The sequence below is a fragment of the Pristis pectinata genome, chromosome 2 (assembly GCF_009764475.1).
Source record: "Pristis pectinata isolate sPriPec2 chromosome 2, sPriPec2.1.pri, whole genome shotgun sequence".
Taxonomy (NCBI): Eukaryota; Metazoa; Chordata; class Chondrichthyes; order Rhinopristiformes; family Pristidae; genus Pristis; species Pristis pectinata.
This window is the reverse complement of record NC_067406.1, coordinates 118,997,897-119,021,993: the sequence shown is the minus strand read 5'-3', so window position 1 is coordinate 119,021,993 and position 24,097 is coordinate 118,997,897. Positions and strand designations below refer to the sequence as shown.

Below are 24,097 nucleotides of genomic sequence, written 5' to 3'. Positions count from 1 at the left end.
TGTGTTGGCTGTTCTTCTTCATGAAATATCTATTTTTCCATGTTTTGCCACCAAAAACCATAACAAATAGTGACTGAGATGCTCCAAGAAACCAGATACTGTGGTGGACCCTCAAGTTGTTCAATTTATTTTCCTTTGGGAGCAGGAAGCCCCAGCTCCTCTAATCATTTTCATCTAGAGAGGAGGCTTTAACCTCACTAATCGTCTACTAAAGTAGGTTTTATCCCTGTCTGTTGATAAATGCGGCAAATGGGCCCAGGACACTACAAAAATGTAGGGAAGACATTAACTATAAAAGATAGGCTTCTGACATCACAAAAGCCTTTGACTTTGTCAACTAAAGGAGAAGATGGAGCATCCTTCTGAAATTTGGCCCCCCTTAGAAACTCGTCTGCATTCGTATCTTGGGAACCACTTCTCAGTGAGGGCAGACATTAATGATGAAATTTATCATCACATCCTATGCGCTTGCAAAATCTTTACACAAGATTTCAAACCTGGCACAAGGTTCATGACCTACTGGGCAGCGGTGATCTCTGATCTTATGTATGCCTTTGAGAAATGGACTCAAAAGCAAGTACATTAGAGAACCAAAGAAGCAGTACCTATCAGGCCTCTGCCATATCTTCCAAAAACACCTGCAGAATAAGCAAATCAATGTTTGTGTGCTCTCCCAGACCCACACCCCAGCATCAAGGCTTTAATTACTCAGTTTGCTCCAATGGGTGAGCACATCATTTGCATGCTTGACAACAATCTCCCGAAATAGGCATTCTATTCCAAGTTCCATCATGGCAGTGGGATACTAAGAAGACAAAGGAACTGACTCAAGGTCATTCTCAAAGCCTCTTTAAAAAAATGAAACATCCTCATAGAAATCCTTAGCTTGTGATAAATCAAAATGGAGAAAAAGCATCTGGATGGCACTGAGTATCCTGAATCCTTCAGGAAAGGAGTACATCCCTCTTGAACCAGCCACCCACCTACTCTTGACCAGCCTCATCAGCGACCACAGAACCCCACATTATCCTTGAACCTCAGGATTTGCCTAAGAAGAGTATGAAGAAGGCAAACACCTAATGACATTTCTTACATGTTTCTGCTGGTCATCAACTTCTTCCAAACCCAAAAGATAGACTGATTCCCACAAGTAATGGAGCTGATTGGGCAAAAAAAAAGAAAGAGAACAGGCACAGGGCAAAGAGAAATAAAATTAATGCAAAAGCTCATGAAGACTAAATACCAAGAAAAAGAAAAATAATGTTTTAAAAGCAATGTCCTACCCACACGAAGTCAGGAGATGATGTACAGAATATCAATGATTGAGGAAAGCACCTATAACACCAGTATTTCCAACCCCCACTCTCTAAAACACCGCCAAAATTGTGATTATATTGACTGACCATGATGAAAAACAATTCTCATTTCTTAGGATTAATAAGGATTTTATGTTTCACATAGGAGCTGCTCAAACTGGTTTCCCATCCCAGTACACACAACTACCCTGTGAACTGTTTAAATAATATATAACAGAAGAAAATAAGAGAAAAAACTAAAGATTATTTTGCAACAGGGTAAAGAAATAATCTCTGATGTTTCTGTTTGGGTTTAAGGTTTGAAATTAGGCCCAAGCTTTACAAACTACTCTCAGCTGTAAGAAGATCAAAGCCATCTACTGTCAAATGAAACAATATACAGGACAGTTTGACTAAATATGTGAGTATGGGTTATTTTTCTAACTTATTCTTAAATGAACACTCCCAAACTTCAGTGAGCAATGAACAGACAGATGCATGTAATTAAACTCATACAGCACTCAACAGCCACACAACTTTAGGAACCCCATCAATGATTCTGAGAAAAATTAAGTCTGTTGGCTGTTTACAGAACACAGAGGCTGGGTTTGAGGCATGGAAAGTTGGCTTCCTTGTCAGGCAGGATGCTGAGTTTTCCTACCAATGGCTCATAGGGTTACAAAATGGGAGAGAGGCCCACTTAAAGAAATTCAAAATTCAGTGCCATAAATGGAGTTTTGGACACAGTAAATTAAGATGTTTCCTCTTCAACCAAGAAAAAAAACAAAGAACAGCGAGGAAGCAAAGGTTCAATTGGCCAGCTGCACCCACGTGTGTTCAAGGGATCATACAGCATGGAGTCATACAGCACAGAAACAGGTCCTTCGGTCCATCATGTCCGTATTGATCACCCATACTAATTCCATTTTCCAATTTTTGGACACAGCCATCTCTGCTTTGGCAATTCCAGTGCTTGTCCAGATACTTCTGAAATGTTGTGAGAGTCTTTGCCCCTATCACTGTCAGGCAGTGTGTTCCAGATTTCAACCACCCACTGGGTGAAAAAATTCCTTCCTTAGATCCTCTCTGAACCTCCTACCCCTACTTTGTCACAGGGAATATTTCTTACTATTTCAGGTCCAGGAATGGAAACAAAACTCGTGTAAATATAGGACAAAGTCATGGCCAAGTAGGATGGCAGCTCAGAGACATCTTCCCTACTCCATTGATAACAAACTCAAAGCAGCAACAGTGGAACAGTAATCCTGGAATACACATTCTTACATGTTCAGTACCCAACAGAGCCAACAGGGCACTTTTGAAGTATAAAGTCCAATGTTCCCATCATTCTTGTCTTTGCCAAGCTCTATCTTCTCAAGCATCTACTGAAAATCTTTGAGCAACTTTCACAAGTTAGTGCTCCCATTGTGGGGTCTCTCCAAGGCGAACCAAGTAAGACACCTGGAGGTGGTTAATACATCCCTCCCAATTTTTACACCTCTCATTTCCCATTGAGATATCTTTGGAGCTATTTGAACTTTCCATGCTCCTCATATCTTCATATTCTTTCCATGGAAAATACCTGAATTTTAACTCCCTAAAACAGGTGGCTTGGGGTCAAAACTTTTGCAAAAACAGGAACCAAACCCACCACAAACCCAATCGATTACAATTTTAATTGAGGCACGTCAATGGCCAGGTAGCCTGAGTATTTGTATGAACCGGTTTGGCATTTGAGTATAATAACAAGGCAGGACAATTTCAATGTCCATGTATTAATGACAAGTCTCAGGGAATCCAATAGCTAACTCTGGGCAAGAATTGAAGGCATATATCCTTACAATAGTGTTTGTGGGCCTCAAGAAGCTACTCTCCAAGTCTACTCCTCACCAAATTCCATTTTCTCTTCCTATCCAACATCATCCCTGCCCCTGCAGATGGGACCCCAATTCCACCAGGTGCTACAACCATAGCAATCAGGGCTTGCCTCCCTCGCGCCATGATGCAGGCATCCACCCCTTCATTCAGAACACACCCTGTAATCAGACCCCCCCCCCAACTCCTTCCACTTCTGAGGAGATACTTCCAAATCCCAATGACCTATCTCATTCCAACTTATCTGCACCAGATTTCTTCTGTGACTATGTAAAGAAGGCTTCTTATTTAAAAAGCCTCCTAATGTCAATCAGGCTGGCTTCCAATATTAAATATTACAGGACATGTGGCAAACTCATTCTTTGAGCTTCTGGATCTCTCCATGATATCTTTTCCATTCAACTTTTCTCAGATAAAATCCAGGCTGTAGAGTTAACCAATCCACTGGTGAATAATATTTCATTGCTTCAGTGATATAAAATAAAAATTATACATGTTAATGAACTATACCAATTATCCTGCATGTTCTACAACTTCCTTAATACTCCATATAGAGGGCCCCAATTTACCAAAGTGAAGAACACCAAATGCTGGGCTAAGATTTCTCCCAACAGTAAAGTATTTTCCAGAGACAGCAACCACTCCCTCATCATTAAATTCAAACACCAAAACACATTTTAGAGTTGAATTACCTTGATCATTTTCTTTGTGAATGCTCCGTTGAATTAACTCAGTGTATATTAAAATTCCAATCAGATTTTGCCTGCATTATCTTTTAAGGAAACAATGCACTCAAGTGCAAAGGTTTTACTGTTTAAATTGCTGTATTTATCTTGCTCAGGTAACTTACTTAATTGCAATTGAGTGGTACTGCATCACTGCACTACTTTTACAACAAGGAATGATATGTATATTGAGTTGCTGTCCCCTCTTCCAGCAGAAACACTGTTAATGCTGGCCCAGCTCGACAATTTTATCAGCAGGAGATACTGGAGCAGTCTGTCTAGTCCTCTACAAAAACAGAACCAATTGTCCTTGACATGTAAACCTTCCAAGGTGTCTACCACTAACTGTGGGAAAACAAAATGATTTTTTTTTTAAATAGCAAACGTAGATTTAAGGTTCATCTCTATTTTCTGGAATTATCAGAATTACAGATAGAATCATTCGTTGGGCTCAGTTCTTTACTTTGCAACATCAGGTGAACTCTTGAATGTAATGCTGATTTATCTATTGTAAGCTGCTTCTGATTGCTCTGCTGTCTTACTCTATACTGCAGCATCAATGATTAAAGTGAGACAAACCCTGCTGTGTTTTACTTTGGACAAAATTCATTTTAAAAGCCAGATCCAAATGAAACATTCCAAACAAACTATATGTTGCAAGCACGTTCTTAAGTTATCAGCCACAATTATTAGTTTAGTCAAGGTCTTATTAGCATGAATCAGTTTCGCTTGGGCAATTCTTTCCCCCCACTGCCTAGTTTCAAGTCTGTGTGCTACATTTTGCTGGCCATTCTGAAATTGTGCATGTGGTTCTGATCACAAAACATATGTGAAAAATGATATTCAGTAAATTTTTATGGTTGAACATTATACTCCAGAATTAAGAAACTGAATAATACCATTATGTGTCTGTAATTTGTTAACCATATTAAGAATTAACCCCTACTCATCTGCCCAAAGTGAATTCCTCTCTATAATGCTGATGTCTACACACACTTTGCAGAGTATTAAGGCAAAAATGAATCTGGTACTTTCAATGTTAAAAAATGGCATTATTTTTCATAATTTTACTTTTTGAACCTTTTTTCTGTATTTGTCATCTTTCCAACCAAAAAGGAATTAAAGTGGGTTCTACTTTCAAAAGATTTGTGTGTGTGTCACCTTGTATATCTATAACAACCTTCAGCTTATAGAACAATACACTATACTAAATTCAATTTCTCTTGGGGAGTTTCTATATCTGGGAATATTGCCAAAGATTAGACACTGTGTGTTTGGATACTAATAAAATGCAATTCTAAATGAGCAAAAAAGATATAAAGAACAATTTCAGATGGGTAGTTGTACTATGTTGCTTTTTTTTTCAAGTTGATTGTTAATTAAAAGGAAACAAGTAACAAACCTTTTTGCTGTCGAGCTCACACAATGATGGAAAATAAAGATTGGTTGGAAATGATTGGACATGGCTAACTCTCTGAAAGATATAGTAGTCATTGTATTCAACTTCATAGACATGTTGAACATGGACTAAATAAAAATGTTGTTATCCTGGCAGAAAAAAATGATCCAGTTCCATTTTTCTACTGAAGTTCATTATTCTAAAACTAGCTAAAACACAGCTTCCTTATTTGCATGCCAAACTGCACATTTTTCTTGTGGATAGCATTATTCACATAGTTTTGTATTTGCTTTCCATCAACATAATTCTTCTTTAGGAAGTGTTATCATGAAGTTTTTCTGATCCTTTCTCTTGATCTGCCATCTCATAAAATGCACAACTTCATGAATTCTGACCACCCTCTGGCATCTCAGCCACAGATGAAAAACATTCCATGTTCACAATCATCATGAGAGAATTTGGAAAGTGGTTGTCAAAAGGCACTTTGACAATTGGATTATCATCACCAAATTGAATCCTGTTGCTTTCCAGTGTTCAATTTGCTGCATTTCAATGGTGTCACTCGATAGCAATCAGAAACAGAAATCTTGGCTAATTCTTTTCTTTCTTTTTTTAGTTCAATATTGGTGAAACTTGTGCTGGAAATTAAATCAAGATCAGCTACCTGGCCTATAACCAGCAAATCTAGGTCTTTACTGAGCAGTATCTCTTAGCTCGACAATGGATGCCATTTTTGCCACTATGTCATGAAGAGAGCTTTTTTAAATAAATCTCGATTGTGAATCAACCAAAAAGAAAAAGAAAACATGAACATACAGGAAAGTATTTTTTTCATTTTATGTGTTGCAGATGTGTTTTTCATCAAGCACTTTCTTCTAAAATAATGTTGCCCGAAACCACAATGCTGACTCTTGAGAACTACAACGACACCATGTGGAATACGTTCTCTGATATGCATGCTGAAGAACATAGATGTCTCCAGTCTTGAGTTTGTTTTTGGATTCAATTCTGTGTCACTTCTTGGAATTTCCAATTTTCCATTTCCATATGCATTATATTTAAATACCTTATATTGTTGTTTAGAATTCAGATTAAATACAAGTGCCAAATAATCGTTTTTTATTAAAGTTTGCTAACACGAATTCTTTACTTAAATTTAGGGGCCTATATTAGATACTCCCTAAAAACAGTTACATGAATTGTAATGTAACATTGACCTGTGCCCATTGGTTGAAATGCAGCCAGCATGCTATCTTTGGCTGCCTGTTCATTATAATGATTTCAGTGTACAGCCATCGTTAACTGTGCTGTTCATTGGCCAGACATTCCAGCAGCAGCCAATATCATGACAGTCGAACACAAGTTAAAGCACTGCTTCAAGCTAGCTTGCACTATTTAAAAGGGTGATGCACTGTGCCGAATGTGGGTTCTAGCTGTTCTTCTACATGTGAAATTGACTGAGGAAGCAATAAAATGGGAGACATGGAAGGTGGCTCTAAAGCTTTTGGATATTGTACTGGAAGCCTTGATGGAAAAGGGGAAAGTCAGGAAGCCCTCCTGGCATTCATTCAGAAAGAATTGAGCACAATAACTACTGTGGTTAATGCCACATGCAAAGCCCCAAGCATTGGATACAGTACTTGAAGAAGTTTGGTGGCCTCAGAAGCTGTCAAAATCAGTGACTAGACTATCAAATGTCTTTCCTTATGAACTGTGTCACCAGCGTCAGTCAGCCTAAGTGTATCACATTTCCATCACTTGTCTTCCAACCATCTCTACCAATAAGCACATACACTTTCCGCTTAGTCCAACACATATTTCTATATTCACAGCGACACACAAAATGCTGGAGGAACTCAGTGGGTCAAGCAGCATCTATGGAGGGAAATGGACAGTCGATGTTTCGGGTCAAGACCCTTCTTCAGGACTGGAAAGGAAGAGGGGAGATAGCCAGTATAAAAGGTGGGTGGAGGGGGTGGAGCAAGAGCTGGCAGGTGATAGGTGAATCCAGGTGAGGGGGGAAGATAGGCAGGTGGAGGGGGGGAGGAAGGCGAGGATATGAGATCAGTGGGGCAGGAGCAGGCAGAAATAATAGGCCTACCAGGGCAGTTAGATTTGTGGATTTTGGGTAGGAGGTAGAAACGGGCAGTGTGGGGTAGGGGAACTATGAGGTCGGAGGCTGTAGAGGGGAGATCTCCTAAGGTGATGAGGTTGGTGATGGTGCGGGAGACAATGGCCTGATGCTTCTCAGTGGGGTCCTGGTTCAGGAATAAGTAAGAGGAGGTGTCTAAGAGCTGCATTCTGGTCTCTGCAAGGTAGAGGTCAGTCCGCCAGACTACAACAGCACCACCCTTGTCTGCCGGTTTAATGGTGAGGTTGGGATTAGTGCGGAGTGAGTGGAGGGCAATGCGTTCAGAGGGGATGAGGTTGGAGTAGGTGAGAGGAGTGGTGAAGTCAAGGTGGTTAATGTCCTGTCGGTACTTAGAGATGAAAAGGTCCAGAGCGGGCAGGCGGCCAGAGCGGGGTGTCCAAGAGGAGGAGGAAGGCTTGAGGCAGGAGAAAGGGTCATCGGTGGGGGGTGGGAAATCCTTGCCGAAGAAGTCGGCGCCAAGGCAGAGGTGACAGAAGAAGAGCTCGGCATCATGGTAGGTGCAGGGGGACTAAGGTAAGGCCCCTGCTGAGGACAGAATGTTCCTCCTCAGAAAGTGGAAGGTCAGAGGGGATAGTGGAAACATGGCAGGGGGTGGAGCTGGGGTCAGAGGAGGGTAGAGGGTTGGAGCAGTGAGAGAAGGGTTGAGGATCGGAGGGGTCAGAGGAGGATGGGGAGTGGTGGTAGAAGAGGAGGAGCAGTAAGACCCAGTGGCAGTGTGAGAGGTCTTGGCCTGGAGGTGGCCGGGGCGGAACCTGGAGGGGGCACCAGCCTGGCTCCCCCTCCCCCACCTGCCCGTCTTCTCCCCTCACCTGGATTCACCTATCACCTGCCAGTTTTCACTCCAACCCTTCTCCCCACCCTTTTATACCGACTATCTCCCCTCTTCCTTTCCAGTTCAAAGAAGGGTTCCGAAACGTTGACTGTCCATTTCCCTCCATAGATGCTGCTTGACCTGCCGAGTTCTTCCAGCATTTTGTGTGTCACTCCAGATTTCCAGCATCTGTAGTCTTTCTCATGTTTCTATATTCACAGTTACATTTACTGTATAATAGCTAACATTTCCAAATATCCCTCCACTCCTTCACCAACACAGCATACCGCAATATCCGCCTATTAAATATGCACTGACCAGATGCTATTTTGGAGTTCCAGGGGTGTTCAATGCACCCAAAGAAAGGGGTGTATCAAGCCCAACTTCATCCTTCAATCTTTAATCTGTGCCCAAAGTTGTTCTTCTGATTCAAAACTCATCAGTTAGCACAACCATGAATTAAATTGAATTCTACCAAATGAAGATCTATAAATTCAATGTTTATGCTGCAATTTAAAGTGTATATCAGATAAGATAAGATGTCTTTATTCGTCACATGTACATTGAAACACACAGTGAAATGCATCTTTTGTGTAGAGTGTTCTGGGGGCAGCCTGCAAGTGTCGCCACGCTTCCGGCGCCAACATATCATGCCCACGACTTCCTAACCTGTATGTCTTTTGGAATGTGGGAGGAAACCGGAGCACCCAGAGGAAACCCACACAGACACGGGGAGAACGTACAAACTCCTTACAGACAGCAGCCAGGATTGAACCCGGGTCACTGGCGCTGTAAAGCATTACACTAACCGCTACACTACCGTACCTGCCCCTAGTTTACACCTTATGCAAGTTGCAAGGCCTGCTGACATAATTAAAATGGAATATTTTCAAAAAGTACAAAATGAGTTCATTGTAACTGGGTTTGCCAGACAGAGAGCTATCAGCTGCTCCATGAAGTTGTTCACTAAGATGTTCCCTCATGTCTTCATTGTGTGTTTTGTAGCTTCAGAGCTAAGCAGTGGACACCTGTAAAGGGGTAGGGTGTTTTGGATAGTTGATCCAAGAACAGATTGTAATATGTTATTGGTAAAGTGCATTCCATTGCTAATGCTGAAGGAATAAATTCACGTGTGAGATTGAAAGAAAGGAAAAGCAGTGCAAAATTCCAAACAGAGACATGCTCAGCGGTTTATAAATTAAATCAGGCATAGGTCTAATTTAAAACATAGGGGAGAAATGTTTCAGTATTGTATTTAATACTTCTGCAGAACTGCTGACATTTACAACTTCTGTTACTTTCACATTATCCCACCATTTTATATATCGGAGTAGAATTGCTTTAGGTTTTAAAAATGTGCAGTTCTCCAATAATGAGTTGCCATTTTCCACTCCTCTCAGTCATCAAACATTGTGAGACTGCCAGCTGATATCTCTGGAGCTGCTTGATTTCCAGCCTGGGGATTAATCGCCATGAAAACTTGCACAGTCCTTCATAGTTCAGTGTTATTACATAATTTGTAACTGGCAGCATGAGGTATAAAAGAATAACATAACTGTGCTTTTGTCATAATTCTAGAAGAAATTAAAATAGCTTGGGCAGTTAGACTTCCATGAAAAGACAAGGAAGAGATAATGGGAAATGGGTGCTGGGACAGCGTTATGTAATATACATGTATCTGCTTAATGTAATACAGGCAGCAAGTTGAATTCATGCAGCCCACAGTTTTACACAGATGCTGTTTGCAGCCACAACTACTTGTATTGTCCAGCATACATCAGCATGGCGTATGATATCATGAATATGCAGCCTGCGCCTCTTAATGGGGAGGCATTATGTGGCAACATGAAATGATGGGAGTCCTTTCATAGATAAACCATTGAATAATATGTTGAAGAATGGCTGAATGCATAGGAATCCAAATACCATAGTAATTTCCAAAAACTCAGATAGCATATTATTGGAGTTTTACTGTATATGATATTTCTACAGGAGATACAATTGCAACAACAGATAAGGTACACAATGCTCTACTCAAAGCTGGTCTGAGCACTACACACTGACTTACAAGATATTCAGGTATGGGAGGAAAGTACTAGATGGAATGTGAAGTTGTAAACTGGCTTCAAATAAACTTTGTACACTAATCCCTACCGTCATTTTGCTGCTCCATGTTTTGATTAGTCAATGGACTCATGGGCACAAGCACCTTTACCACAATCAGTACTTCACATGCTTCTCAGCCTTTTTTGGCTGTGTGGAACCCAGTAACTAGGTGGTAATTTAATCCCCATATTTACAGTCACTGGTTCAACTATCTCTTCTGAAGTTTTGATCTGTGGGATAAAACTCTACGTTTAGACAGATGAAGAGATGGTGCCTATGTGAATGGGAATTATTGGAAATGGGATGTAAAGTCAATGACACAATGGATTTGAAATTTGTCTGTGCCTGCAGGGACATGTTGATCAGTTTCAGTGCAGCATGGGAATGATTGGCTTGTGCACCAATTATTTGAAAATTCAGTGGAACCTGAAGTCCAAATTTGGAGCCAACATCACTTCTTTCAGTCCCATGGGCTTTTAATCTTCTAGCCAGTTTGCTATGCAGGGACTTCTTTGAGGTATTGCTGGCAATGTCAGCTTCAGCCAGGTGTTATGCAGGGAAAATCAACGATGCAATTGAGCTTCGCGTTTGAAGTTCTCATTCTTCATGTGATTTTCTCAAATAGCATTAAGTTGACCCACAATGTTGTTTGCTGGGCATAAAAAGCATGAAGCAATATCTAGACCGCAATGTCTGCTGGAGTGAAAAACTACTACTTGTATGTAGATATATCCTTCAATATTTGTTACTACCACCATTCAAAGAAGTTCCTGCAAATGTACCAGAATTACTAACACTTGCAACTTCAGCCCAATCCTGCCCATTTTTCAATAGGAATCACAGGGAAATAGTGCATATTATGTTGGTTTTAACATGGAAAACAGCCATAATGGGCAGGGTCAGTTCTCAAAATTAGATAAATAGACCCACTACCCCAGAATGCAATTGAGTGGCCCACTGCACCTTCCATAGGACCCCATAACTCAGCAGCCATTATAGAGCTCTTTTAGAATGTGAATTGGATATGAACTTCCTCTGCTTCATCATAGCAACCTCCACATCCCACACTGCCACCACTGACCACCCCCACCCCCCAATTCTATTTCACCTCCTGATTCATCTTGCTGTTTGCTTGGTGCTCTCTGAGATACCTGCTATCATTCTAGCCAGTATCCAGCAACCTGGATTGTTTGGGACTGGTAGTCTACTAGTTCAATATGAGAGGTTAGGCCTCAAACTGATGTGCTCTGCCTAACTTCCTTCTGTGGATATTGTGCCAACCAGTGAACTTTATAAATATTTCTGTTCCAAAATCAGAAGTACTAATCTCCAATTTCTTTCCACAATTAGGTCACCTAAAGAATGCATAACATTAACTGATGTCTAGCTGGAAGGAATCCCAGTTATTTTCCACTGCAGAAGGATTATTCTACAACTAAAAGAGACTGTACACAAACTTTGAGGAAAATAAATGAATTTGCATCCATCTGGCAGTCTGGGAGATTACAGACTCATGTAATTAGTTACCCTTGGTTTATAGCCACATTTGCTGCATTTTATGAGTTGTTCTTTTCACTGATCTCCTCAAGAAGGTGCCTTATCCAAGAAGTTTTAAAAAAATCATACCTGTGCAATGGAACTTTACTTTTCTTTCAATAGAATCTGTATCATATGAAGCATGTTGAATTTGATGCATCATTTTCTGAATTACTTTTGATATTTTTATTTATCAGTGTGAGTAGCATTAATGGTGGAGAATGAAATTCTGATTTCAGGCACAGTCAGTCATCATCAAACTCTCCAAGGCCAGCCAGCTGAGTAGCTCTCAGTCTCTGCTCTGTTCTGACATCATGCCTCAAACTCAGAAAAGCATCTTTTACTACATTAATGTGACAAGTTTTTCATTTCTTGCACCAGTCATCCAGTGGCCTCTCTGCTTCAGATAATACTAGCAACATTTTTTATACTGTAGGCCAGTGCCTATCATTGAGCTTTGTCAAATGCATTTCATACTGGTGGCAGCAGAGTCTTGATTCCTATCAACCTGAGTTGGATTTGAATCTAGTTTTCCTGGAATAATAAAGTACCTTTCTTTTTAAACCTGCACAAATTCATTTGTTTTAAGACACATTTTGATGTTCTTGCTGTGGAAAAATGATCAAAATATCTATTCTTGTTCCACTGCTAACAAGGAATGGTTCTTTTAGGTTATCAAAATTCCCCATCTAATATCGCAGAGGTTAAAAAAAAATCGCTTGTATTTATACACTGTGTTAGCACCTTGCCAAAACAGTTCATAAACTTCATTTTTGGAGTATAGCATGTTATTATGTAGATGACCATGGCAACAGTATCTCCACTAATTGCACTGAGATTAACATACAAGTATATAAAATTTTTGGCAAGGAACATTGGCACTTTCTATAATGGGAATAATTTATAGTATCCAACATTCTATGTCATAAGTGCATTATAAATGGGATAAAGTTGATTTCAAATACTTTGTTCTTTTGCGACAACTTGAGATACTTTGATAATCATAAACCAGGATGCTAAAGAAACATCATTGTTTAGAAACTACATTTCACCCTTATTTTAGGCACCGAATACGTTTTCCCACATAGTGCAAAGGCCAGATTGGGGGTCGAGACAAACCCCCTACAAAATTAGAGCATCCTGCCTTTCAGAAGCTGTGGTGACAGTTCTCCTCAATTTAGAAGTGACAGAACACAACTTGCTTGTGTACAGATGGCAGCTGCTCACTGAGATCACAGCGGATGCATCATTCACATGCTGCTCACTGGAAGAGTTCAGCTTGGTCAAGGTGCACACTGGCAGAGAGATGAGGGAACATTGGAGGGAAATTTCTGAGATGAGGGAACTTGCATGTTCTCATGGAGAACACCTCAACTACATGAGGCACTGATCACAGCACCTTGTACCCAGGAGCACAGGGCAGAGATGCTGTGATCTGACTCACTGTTGCCTATAGTGAAAAGATCAGGAAATAAAAATGAAAAAGTTAATGCATATAAAAATGATTTCCCAACACTGAGCATTTAATTCACATACACTTCCATGCTTTGCTATTTTCCGCATTTTGATTCAATTTCTGTCAGAAAATAAAAAAAATGAACCCCACATATGTTGATGATGATTTCGCATGCCACCAATAGCAATAGAGAAATGATTCTCATGTTAGGATAAATCGAGCTCAGAAGTGCCTGGTCCATTTTCCCAAGGGCATGACCTCAGTGGGAACACAAATGCTTCAAAACCTGAGTAAAATGATTTTGTCTACAATTTATGCATATAAAACAGGGATAAGTGGGTCCAATTTCTACACACATATTCTGTAATTTAAGATAACTAACCCGAGGCTGACTGCTTTGCTTTACAGAGATTAATTTTAGAACATGATTTAAGATGTCGTCTCTTTACATCCCACTTGCAGCTAATCTGTACGGTAGTAATTCTGCTGATTGAACCATGAGGCTCCTCTGATTTGTGTCCAGGCTTTTTTTAAAAAAAGGATCAGTTTATATGAAGCAGCCATCTACCACTGCCAGCACAAGTTGCTGATTGACCACTTGTAACAGCTACACAAAGATATTTTTCAAACATCAATCTCCTATTACAACCATTGACCGGAGATTGTCTAAGCACTGTATTTGAGTGAGGGTGCAAAAAATCTGTACCTGTCTCCAAAAGGCTAAAACTCACAATGTTAGAACCCAAGAAAACTGCTCTAGGGCCAAGAGTTATGCTGGTGCTTCTTGATGTTTATTAAACACAGCTAAAGAATATTAATGTCTGTTTCCTCCACGGCACAAAGCATTTAGAGTTAATCATAAATTCATTATCAATGTGCCTGCAGTACAATCTTCAACAAATGGAAATTTGTTCAAAGATGCTTATACACCAGCAGTGCATTTTGGGTAGTGACGGGGAGTAATGAGCTAAGAAGAAACTCCTACCCTAAATGTTTATAAAGCAGGGAATCGAGTTGGCAGCATCCTCCAATACATGCATTCCAGGTGATATCAAGGTCAACAGAGGTAGACCTTTTTCTTGTTCACGTACTCTACAAGCCCTTTGGCCCACCAAGTCCACACCATCCAACAAGCACCCACTTATACCAATCCTACACTAATCCCATGTCATTCTCTCCAAACTTTCATCAAGTCCTCCAGATTCTATCACTCACCTACACACTAGGGGGAATTTTAAAATGGCCAATTAACTTACCAACCTGCACAACCTGCGATTTGGGTTGAAATCATGCACAGCAGTGGAAAGAAGACATGTCCTCTTGATAGTGCGGAGTATAAATGGGGAAATATCAAGGGCATGTTGGAAGCTAACTGCAATTATTATGGGAGTTTTGTATCTATATATGATTGAACAAACCAAACCAGCAAGGGTATCATGGAAGAAGATCTTGTGGAATGCGCCAGGGATTGCTTCTTAGAGCAGTATGTTATAGAACCTACCTGGCAATAGACTATTTTAGATTTGGTCATGACTAATGAAGTAGGATTAATAAGAGAGCTTGTGGTTAAAGATCCCCTAGGAGGTTGCGACCATTACATGGTTAGAATTCCAGATGCAGTTTGAGGGTGAACACTACAGGACCAAAACCACTGTCTTCAATTTAAATAGGGGCCTTTATAATGGTATGAATGTGGAGTTGGCTCAGTTGGACTGGAAAATAAGGTAAGAGACAGATCAGTAGATGAACAGTGGCAGATATTCAAAAAGCTGGACCATAATATTCAGCAGTAAATTATCCCAATTAGAAAGAGGGATTCCATGAGAAAGAGGCATAACCTGTGATTAACAAAGGAAGTCAAGGATAAAATTGAAAAGTAAGAAATACAAAGTGGCAAGGACTGGTTGTAGGCCAGAGGACTGGGTATACTTTAGGATACGTCAGCAAAAGATTAAGAAACTCATAAGGGGGAAAACTGATTTTGAGAGAAAACACATATAATATCAAAACAAAAAGTAAAAGTTTCTATGGATATATAAAGAGGAAGAATGTGACTGATGTCAGTGAGCGAACTCTAGAGAATGAGGCTGGTGAATTAATAACAGGAAACAAAGAAATGGCAGACTTACTGAATCAACATTTTTGCAACAGGCATCACTATGGAAGATTCTGCAAATATCCTTAAGATAACAGATGGGTTAATTACAAATAACAGGGAAGAACTTGTAAAAATCCCACTAACAAGGAATAAAGTATTAAAGAAAAAGACAGGGCTAAAGGTGGACAAATGGCTGGAATTTGATGGGTTGCACCCAAGGGTTTGGAAGGAAGTGGCACAGAGATTGTGGATCCATTGGTTGAAAATTTTCAAAACTCACTAAATTCTGAGATGGTACCAGAAATCTGGAAAACAGCCAATATGACTCCCTTTTCTTCAAAAAGGGAAGACAGAAGGTAAATTACTACTGTATAGGCCAGATAGTTTAACATCTATTGTTGGCAAGATGCTTGAGTCAATAACCAAAGAAGAAGTAAATAATTATTTAGGAAAGCTGAATAACCTAGTCAAAGGGGACACAAGAGATTCTGCAGATGCTGGAATACGCACACACACAAAATGATGGACAAACTCAACAGGTCAGGCTGCATCTATGAAGGTTCTGAGGAAAGGGTCTCGACCCGAAACGTCAATTGTTTATTTCCCTCCATAGACGCTGCCTGACCTGCTGAGTTCCTCCAGAATCTGTGTGTGTTTTAACCTAGTCAACATAGCTTTATGAAAGATAAGTCATGTTTGACAATTTTACTCGATCCTTTGAGAGTGTTACAGGGAAAGTTGATAGAAGGGAACCTGTAGATGTAGTGTACAGAGTGTTTCCGGGTAACACACATCTGACTTATGGACACCACTACATACGAATGAGCTCCCATGATATTATTAAATTCAAAAGTCCATTGTTCATACATATTTTCATTACTATGAATGGCAGAACTAGTTTCCTCTCTCTCTCCACTTTTAGTAATTGCTCTTTCTTATCAGTCTTGTGTACTTCTGATGCCATTTATTACAATACACTGGAGTTATGGTTACCACATCAAGTGATTCTTGTGTATTTTCCGACATGGGCAAAATCGACCTATGGACAGCTGTAAAACTGAAACCCATTCATTTTCCGGGGGTGACTTGCATTTGGATTTGCAAAAGGAATTTGACAAAGTGCCAGATATGCGACTAATGCATAAATTAAAAGCCCAAGCTATTGGATGAAGTGTATTAGTGTGGTTTGAAAACTGGCTGTCACATAGAAAACCAAAGTTAGATTAAATGGGTCCTTCTCAGGCTGGAGGGATGTAGTTAGTGGAGTACCCCTGGGATCAGTTCTTTGCTCTCAGTTGTTCACTATTTACATTAATGACCTGGAAGAGGTGCAAAATGTAAGGTTCCCAAGTTTGCTGTTGATATGAAAATAGGTGGAAAGACATATTGTGACGAGAATATTGTGATTCTGTAACATAATATAGATAGATTGAATGACTGTGTGAAAACCTGACAAATGGAGTTTAATGAGGGGAAGTGTGAGGTCATGCACTTTAGTAAGAGGAATTAAAAAGCGGATTATTATTTAAATGGAATGAAGTTCAGAGGGATCTAGGTGTTCCTGTGCATGAATCACAAAAAATTAGCAGGCAAGTCTAACAAATAGTTGAGAAGGCAAATGGCATTTTGGTCTTTATTGCAAAGGGGTTGGAATTTAAGAATAGTGAGGTTTTGTTACAGCTGTACAAGGTGTTGATGAGGCCACACCTGCAATACTGTGCACAGCTTTGGACCCCTTACCTAAAAAAGGATATGGTAGCACTAGAGGCAGTCCAAAGAAGGTTCACCAGGCTAATACCTGGGATGAGAGAGTTGTCCTGTCAAAAGGGGCTAACCATTTTGGGTCTGTTTTCCTTGGAGTTTGGAAGAATGAGGAGTGATTTTATTCAAACATATAAAATTCTAAGGGGGTTTGACAGGGTAGATGTAGAGATGTTCTCACTAGTGGGAGAGTCATAAAGATGGAGACATAGTGACAAAGTATGGGGCCAGTCATTTAAAACTTAGGTGCTAGAAACTTCTTCTCTCAGAGGGCAATGCATCTCTGGAATTCTCTGCCATTAAGGATGGTGGAGGCGAGATCATTTAAGGTGGAGATTGATAAATATTTTGAAGACTGAGAAATTGAGGGTTATGGGGAATTGGAACAGAAGAGGAGTTGAGGCCAGCATTGATCAATCATGATCATATTGAATGGCAGGGCAGGCTTGAGGGGCCTGGTGCCCTACTCCTGCTCCTATATTTTTGTGTTTTTGTGGGATGTGGGATTATTCCGTCAAACAGATTTAAATGAAAAAGCCACTTGGTAGTTCTCCACTGTGATTAGCATTGAATCTCTCTCTCAGACTATCTCTGTTCCACCATGTTGAAACATTTCTCTCAACTTACTGAGCAATGTTGTGCTGTACTAATGTACAATACCACCACTGATGTGTGAAGGTTAAGCAGTCCCTATTGAAAATAAACTCCCTTTAAATGACATGGAGATTAAACACATCATTTTGCCTTATATTTCAGATGATGAGCAAGCAGATGGTCTTATGGGCTGTTTACTGATGTGACCGAGTTGCCTCGCAACCAGGCCAGTTTTGATTCCATGATCAAATACCAAATGAATGGATCTGTGTTGTGGATGAAGTCTGTGTGCTTACAGTATTAGAGTGCTAAATTTAATTAAATAAATACAGCATTCTCCCACGGAGGCTGAATGATGGGAAAAAGAATGAGGATAAATCGCTTTATGGCACTTGCTTGCTCCTATGTCTTTGAGAGGTCTTTGTACTATGGCTTCTGAACTTCTGGGTCCAAGTTTACTGCAGTAAAATCCAGAAAGAAAGCTTCATGTAATGTAGCCTTTGTAATGTCAACTGTGAACATATCACATTTTATTCTTATTTGCTGTCCAATCTGACTTAACAACCAAACACTTTGCATCCCATTATCATAATCCTATATAGATACAAATAATATCCTGAAATACAGCAAAAATGTTTCGTATTATAATCATTAACGCTTTCACCAGGTCAAGTTTACGTGAAACAATTCTTAGCTGGGTGATTTTTTTTCATATTTTGTTTTTAGTACTGAAGGTCAACTCTTGCCAAATTAAGCTTGGAGTGTTAGATTTATATTATTAAACAGTCAAGAGCAAGAAACAAAAAGCTGGTGCACCTTCTCATTCCAATTGCTCATTTAAAATTCAGCTGAATGAATTCAAAACAAGCAGTTAAAGTCCTTGTACAAACAAGGGCTAAATGCTAGCACAATCCCTGGGCTGCTTGCTAATGAATAACATACTTGAGAAAGCTTTCAACATTCCTTTTTGGTAGCCTTCTTAAACAGCTGAATTTAAAACAAGGGAAAATGTTTTGCTTCCACAAAAGCCATTTAACTAAAATATTATGAAAAAGAATGATGCTGGTTTACATTCAATTGAGCTTAAATATAAAGATACGGTCAAAAGATGTTCCACAAAATATTGAAAGCATTGGTTGTCAAACTTAGAAGCAGCAGAGTAAAATGTAAAAGTTCAGCCTGTTTTGTCCTGTATGCAAAACAAAACTACTAACCTTGACTAGACTATGTTAACCAGGTGTTAAGTACACCCATTCCACAGCTAAAGTTTGTACAGTTAAAAGAATTCTTTCATGCCCACAAAACTATTGAACTTCAACAAGTGAACCAATGAACATTTGGTTTGTTTTGGGGTTCAAAGAGCCAGGCAACTAAATAATGTAAAGGGGACTGACTTCAGTTGGTTCCCAACAGCGGTCTGGAACTCATTGAGGGAAGTTCACTTTGCACGTGTTGCAGCTGCAAGGTTGTCATAGCTCCAGATTGTACCAGGTATTATTCTATATCACACAATGCTGGACGTATTTTGACTGAAGTTTTGTATTAATTCTAATTTGGTCTGTATTTCTTTAGGGCTCACTTGAATTTGAGGGGGAAGACTCATCCCCAGGTGGCAGTGCTAAACAACAGCAAAAGCAGGTGTCCTCTCCCTCTGACATTCAGTTTCATTGACTTCAATGGAACTAAATTTCAGAATCAAGTTTATTATCACTGACGTATGTCGTGAAATTTGTTGTTTTGTGGCAGCAGTACAGTGCAACATAAAAATTACTATAAGTTACAAAAATAAATAAATAGTGCAAAAGAGGTAGTGTTCAGGGGTCATGGACCATTCAGAAATCTGATGGCGGAGGGGAAGAAGCTGTTCTTAAAATGTTGAGTGTGGGACTTCAGGCTTCTGTACCTCCTCTCGATGGTGGTAATGTGAAGAGGGCATGTCCTGGATGGAGAAGGTCCTTAATGATGGATGCCGCTTTCTTGAAGCACCGCCTTTTGAAGGTTGTGCTTGTGATGGAGCTGGCTGAGTCTACAAGCCTCTGCAGCCTCTTGCGATCCTGTGCATTGGAGCCCCATACCAGGAAGTGATGCAAGCAGTTAGAATGCTCTCCACTGTGCATCTGTAGAAATCTGCAACAGTCTTTGGTGACATACCAAATCTCCTCAAACTCCTAATGAAGTAGAGCCACTGGCGTGTCTTCTTCATGATTCCGTCAATGTATTGGGCCCAGGATAAATCCTCTGAGATGTTGTCACCCAGGAACTTGAAGCTGTTCACCCTTTTCACCATCAATGAGGAGTGGTGTGTGCTCTCCCAACTTCCCCTTCCTGAAGTCCACAATCAATTCCTTGGTCTTGCTGACGTTGAGTGCAAGGTTGTTGTTGGACACCACTCAACCAGCCAATCTATCTCACTTCTGTACTCTTCCTCATCGCCATCTGAGTTTAGAGCAGAGTACAATGCATGGCCGCTACTATACAGGGCATTGGGCAAGACTAATCAGGAATGAATTTTTAGCTCAGGGTCAAGGTATAGCATCTTATCCAAAAGATAATACTCCTTTTGCTTGGCATATAATGGACTGTCAGCCTACATTATGTGAACATATCCCTGCAGTGGAATTTGAACCCACAAACTTCTGAGTAACAGAATTGATTGTAGCCTCTGTGCCAAGGCTGAAAACTTCACAAGAATAATGAAAACACAATGTTAACCTACTCCAGTTGATCATATTAATGGAATAACTCTGAGTTCTTGAACCAGCCTACCTTTCTGCTTCAGCAACTGCTTTGTTGCAAAAGATTGACAACTGAATAAATTTTATACTCAATCTGCATTCACCCATACACTGGGTAATTAGCCAGATGATCAAATGGATAGTTGTGGCATATGCATTCCAACCTAGTTGAGGACCATCGTCCCAGAAAAGGCTGTGAATCCAACCTGTATGTGTCAGTCAGTATCACTTTGATCAGCAGTTAAAAATATGATAATGATAACTCTTTTCAAATATTAATTGTTTTAAGCAAAGCTTAGAGCTGCTCTTTAGGCAGAAGGCTTTGTTAATTGAAATCAGTGGCAATCAAGGTGAAGAAAATATATTCGCCCATTTAATAAGATCTTTAGTCATCATATTCTGTACCAAACTTGTTGTGACACTGTGCATGAAATGGAAAATAGAATTGATTTAATCTGGATTCAGTAATATTTTTGCATCACATGGTCCAGTCAAACATATTCAAAGGTATGTGGAACTTATTTTCCAAGTACACTGTTGATAGTGAAAAATATATTCTGTGCAAATGGAGCAAATGACTAGTCACTTAATTGTTACTATTAGATTTTAAACCCAGTAACAGCTGTACTTTGTCAAATAATGTCTTAAAGGATGACTTCCTGTTTGTTGCATGATGGAAGTATAAATAAAGTTAGTGCTTATTCTTTGCACTAAATGAAAACATTTTCTTGCATAAACATTGTATGTGAAAGTGTTTTCATGCAATAGTTTACTTTAATTTTCTCCTTTAAACACTTATGGGTAACGATTAAGATATATTTCAATGCTCTGCTGAGTATTTCAAGGAGTTTTGGTACACCAACCAACCTCACCCTTCAATTCAGAAGGATACTTAACAAAATATTGAACAGTTTCTTTCCAGAGGCCAGAGCCTTCCAGGATTGGATACAGTTGGAATACCTTCAATTTTCATTGATTTATTTCTTTCATGCATTTCACCTGAAGTTACAATTTCTTGTTAAGTTTCTCTAATAATTCTCCTGGAGTTTTTTGTGAAAGAATTACTTTTCCAAATCTGCTTCTTTTTCCCTTAAGTGGATTAAACCAACTATATGCCGTACACTTTCCTCCTTTTTATTTTAAGCTCATCCCTTTAGCTGGCTGGATACAAATTCTTCTTGTTTATCCATCTCCATAAATTCAGCATCTGTTTCAAGGATACATTATAGCTCAGCGGATCAAGAAAGTCACAAATAACTGTTCCAACAATATTCTGCATTTGTAATGTTCGCGGAGACACAAGAGACTGTAAATGCAGGGATCTGCAGCAATAAACAAACTGCTAGAGGAACTCAGCGGGTCAGGCAGCATCTGGAGGCAAAGGAATAGTCGATGTCTTGGGTTGAGACCCTGCATTAGGACTGAGTATGTAAAGAGGAGATAGCTAGTATAAAGAGATGAGGGAGAAGGGTAAGGTAGGAGCTGGCAGGCGATAGGTGGATCCAGATGAGGAGGGGTTGATGGTCAGATAGAGCCAAGTGGGGGAGGGAGGGGTTAGATAGTGACAGAGGCTGGGAGTTGATTAGTTGACACAACAAGGACTTCAGATCATGGAATCTGATAAGAAAAGGTGATTAGTGAAACCAGATAAGGGAGGGATTGTGGGAAGATTATGACAGTGGAGGAAGGGGATGGGATGGGGGACTGAATGGTAGAGTGTGGGTGATAGGAAGATAGAATCAAGTGGGGGAGGGGAAACTGGGTAACAGGGGCTGGGTTGGGAAAGAAAGAGGTGTGCGAGAGGACCTGGGTCAATCAAGAGGAGAGAGGAAAATGATATTCCCAGTAATATCTCCGAGGCTCCAGAGGACTATATTTCCAGTAATCTACCCAAGGCCCCAGAGGGTGAGATTCACAGTAACCAATCCAGACTCTGGAGGGTAGCTTCCTGTTACTCAAGCACACCCCCTTGATGTAGGGAAATCAACAGGTAATTCCTTCATCAAGGAGTTATCTGGGTGCAATAAAAAGTGGTTTGGCCCAAATTTCCTGGTCACTTCACAACCTCCCCCCTTGACACCACCCCACTCAACCTGCCCTGCCTCCAGGGCTGGGAACAGGCCTTTCTGATCTTTGTACTTGCATGATTTTCAAAGTTGATGTATTCATTCCATTTCCATACTTGTGGGGCCATCCTGCTGGTATGGTGATTAGTGATCTACTTTTCATTTTGCTACACGGTTTCTTCAACATGTTTGAAAAGCAATATCTGAGGAGGCTCATTATTTCAGTGTATTGATAGCATCTGGAACAAGACCTGCACCTGTTGTACTTAGTAGCCACACTTTTCCAGTGGTTGTCAAAAATGTCTGTTCCTCAACATCTATGCCCCGGCGTTCTTCCAGGCTTATGCAAGATCCCACAGAGGGCAACATACAAAGGCATCAAACAACTGACTGATGCCAAGATCTCCAAGGCAACTAAATCTATGAATGAGGCTGATTAGAAAGCACAGAAGCTCATGTATTGGCTCTGGCTGGCTTCCCACATGTTCAGGGTGTCACTGGCTGAAATAGTACGACTAGGTGCACACCTAAACCACAAAGCCTTCCATTTCATCACCTGCCTGGGTCTGTACCCAGAAGAAGACTTTTTTGTAGGTGAGGTTGTTCCTGTGCAGGACTTTACTTTTACCATCTTTTCAAGAGGTACACATATGCATTCTTAATGTTGCAGGACAAATGTGTGCACATACAACATAAATACACATTTACTTTAGATGATTGTCAGGGATGGTGGGGGGGGGGGGGGGGGGGGTGAGTGAGGCATGTCCCTGCTTGCCGTACCTGATGCAAGCTCATATGTGGAGTGCACTCTCCTTGACTTCTTCACGTCTCTGACCGACTTTAGGGCTGGTTAATCAAAGGCATAAACTCTTAAAATGGCTGATGACACCTTGTGAAGCAATGAGGCTCAGAAACAATAAAACAAAAGCCACCAACTGAGAAAATAACCTGTCTGAAAAAAGATCAGCTTGTTGAAGGTGGTCTTTAGGTGAATCGACAGATCTGTTACTACCTTTCAAAATACACCAGTCAGACTCTTCAGAATACCGGTAGTCTTCTGTACTCTTCACAAGAAGCCAGAGGACAGAGTCTCTTTGGATGAGGAGGAGGAGTAGCAGATGGAAAGGATACATAATGAAAGAGGAGTGATGCACATCGCAGCCAAAGTAAATTGGCCTCTGATGCCACCATGACATCCAAACCCCCATCTCCTACTCTCCATCATTATTATCCGTCCTCATGCATATACCATACTGCTGGCTCCAGTGGTCTGACAATGAAAGGCCACAATCTGCATTGGGATGCTGAATACCACATAGTGATAATATTGCTAGGAGGGTATAACCACAGATGTGGCCTTGTTGCTGAGATAGATGATTGGCTAGCATTTCCACCACACAGTCAATCAAATGCCAGAATTGACACCAAATTGACACCACACAGTCAATCAAATGCCAGAAATGCCAGAAGTGCACAAAAAAAGTACTT

The 24,097-nt window shown here is 40.3% G+C and overlaps 1 protein-coding gene and 1 long non-coding RNA gene across 2 annotated transcripts in view; one reads left to right on the top strand and one right to left on the bottom strand.

Annotated features, from left to right (window-relative positions):
• LOC127582445 (protocadherin Fat 4) overlaps nucleotides 1-24,097 on the bottom strand; it is a 293,967-nt gene that overhangs the window by 84,528 nt on the left and 185,342 nt on the right. The window lies entirely within an intron of this gene.
• LOC127582453 (uncharacterized) overlaps nucleotides 1,688-24,097 on the top strand; it is a 54,151-nt gene continuing 31,741 nt past the window's right edge. Inside the window, exon 1 of the long non-coding RNA XR_007958116.1 lies at nucleotides 1,688-1,716. This is a non-coding gene — a long non-coding RNA (uncharacterized LOC127582453). The remainder of the gene's footprint in view (nucleotides 1,717-24,097) is intronic.